Here is a 2,502-nt window from a genome sequence, read left to right on the forward strand (position 1 = left end):
ATCATCCACCGCTAAATATTTAGATCTGAATTGTTGGAACTCAGTTCTGTGCCAGGGGTAGGGGGATTAATTCCTCTCAAGGTCCTCACATGATGGATCTTCCGCTGAAGTAAACATCCGAGAAGAGCTCACACTAAAGCCATAAAATATATAAATAAAGTTTAAAGTTTAATTAAGTCAACATTATTTAAAGTGGTTGTCATATTTTACAGTGAACTTTCCATGTTTATTTTGTATGACTCCTCATAAATAGCCCCTCCTGATCAGACAAAAAGCACAGTGAGGTTAAAGTCAAGGGCTCCAAACTTAGGGCTGGAAGAAGAATATTCCTGAGTCGGGGATAAGGCAACTTTGCTTCCCATTCTGCTTTTGTCGTAAAAGCTAGCCTATTAGCTAGACACTGAGTCAATATCTTATACAGATAGAATGCTTGAACATCCTTTAAGGCTTCATCTGTTGGACTATGGGGAGATCATATATACCCACACAGATAGGAACAGAGAGAAGCAAATAAAGGAGCATTAACTCAAGTGATAAGACAGCTTTCATTTTATTTGATTTCTTATAAAAATAAGAAACATAAGAAAAATAGCTGATTCAAGTTTACATTCATACTGCCTTCTTGAAATATTTTTTCATAAAACCTCAATCATTTTAACGTACATAACTCCCCCCGCCCCCTCATCAAACATAAATAAATTGGTCAATCTAGGACACTTGATTTTCTCCCTTAATCAACAATCACACACTTTTTCTTGTCTGATGGATATAGTATTTAAGGAGAGAGAGCATGTCAAGGACACAGATCAGCTGAAGTGAATGTCTTACTACTGGACGATGTTGAAGCACAATTGAGAGTCAGCATGGTCGTTCTCTTTTTAAAGCAAAAGTCCCTCAATAGACAGCCCTAGTTCTTCCTACAGAAAGGAATCTCTGTCCAGAGATGCATTTAAGCCTGTAAGGAAACTTTGGGAGTCGGAATAAGCCTCTAGCGGTCTTATCCAACCCTGCTGTTTCATGAGTATACCATAGCCAGAAGACGTTGACTGTCCCAGTTCACATTGCTAACTGATGGCAAAGTGGATCTAGAACACATGTCTGCCAATGCCCATCTTACTGCTTTCCTATCCGGAGTATTGATATCATAATACGCAAATTTGCAGAGGAAATGCCTGGTGGGTATAAATGATGTTCTTGGAAAACATGTTCTTGGAAAAGTATCTACAATGGTTCTTAGGTTGCATATTTTCAGAAATCAGGTGATTTGATGCACAGTGCTAATTACTGTTCTTCTGTCTCTTTGAGTGTAAAATGCGGCTACTATGAGATACTGATTAGAGATACTATTCGTCAAGTGCATCCTGCAGAAACACAGTAAACACCCTAACGACGGTATCAGTTACCATTGGTTTCATGTCCACATTTTAGAAGCTACATATCAAGAGCAAAGTGTCTTTCCAAACTACCAGGTTACACGTATGGCTGGGGATGATTTCACTTCTTTTCCTAAGTTGGGACTTACATTTAATTTTGACAAGCTCCCCAAAGAATCTAGATAGATTTGTTTTCTGGAGTAAAACTACGTATGAAAAGACACGTGCTATCAAAATGATTTATTATCACTTGGACTAGAGTCTGGGATTTTAATGAACTGAAAGAATTTTTAAAACATGGCTGAAATTTGACAAGGAAAACACAAAATTCATTTCATTCTTTTCTTCTGAGAAAATGTCTCTTTACATCGTCACACTCAGGATATTGAAATGTGACAATTAATCATACAGCCAATGATTTGGAAATATGCAACATCCAGTTATATGTGTATATTTTAGTCCATTCCTCCAAGAAGACTACAGGGAAAAAGCCCTACTACCAGTAGCAATATGAAAACTACAACCATTTCAAGGACTTATAACACTACCTACAAACTCTCTACTCCGTTTTGATTTTATTAGTTTTTCTCAACTAACTCCTTCCATAATTCTTATGTGAATTTTTGGTTCCAGATCATTTTCTCTCCACGCTTCTACCTAGTTCTCTTTGTCACAATGAAACAATTGTATTTTATATATGAATATATCACAGTCTGTTAAATCGCTCCCCTGGAGATTACATGTTTCATGAAATAAACACGTGATTAAAGGGAAAAGAAATGGAAACGAAATTATACCTTTACACTAAAAGAGAATTTCTGATTAAGACTTTTATCACAGAACACAAAAACATTATGCTAAATACAGTCAGTTTTGCAAAAACTTGCATGCAAGCTGTAACTAAATAGTTCATGGTTTCAACATCTGATAGATCTATTAAAAGATCTTTTTAAAATTTACAAAAACAAAAACAGGGAAGCATAACCGCTACTCATCTCATGTATGAAGAAATTCTTTCACCATAAAATTATTTCACTGGATAATCCTAATGGTTAAGAGTTCGTCATTAATTTGCACATTCTGAAACCATGTTTTAATTTTTCTGTAATACATATGAGCGAACTTATAC

The 2,502-nt window shown here is 35.8% G+C and overlaps 1 long non-coding RNA gene across 1 annotated transcript in view; it reads left to right on the top strand.

Annotated features, from left to right (window-relative positions):
* Window positions 1–181, top strand: part of LOC109249836 (uncharacterized) — a 4,949-nt gene extending 4,768 nt beyond the window's left edge. The window contains exon 3 of the long non-coding RNA XR_002072783.2: window positions 1–181. This exon is cut by the window's left edge and continues 311 nt beyond it. This is a non-coding gene — a long non-coding RNA (uncharacterized LOC109249836).
* The last annotated feature ends 2,321 nt before the right edge of the window (window positions 182–2,502 follow it).

This window comes from Panthera pardus, unplaced genomic scaffold (genome assembly GCF_024362965.1).
Source record: "Panthera pardus isolate Hobbes unplaced genomic scaffold, ASM2436296v1 HiC_scaffold_17, whole genome shotgun sequence".
Classification (NCBI taxonomy): domain Eukaryota; kingdom Metazoa; phylum Chordata; class Mammalia; order Carnivora; family Felidae; genus Panthera; species Panthera pardus.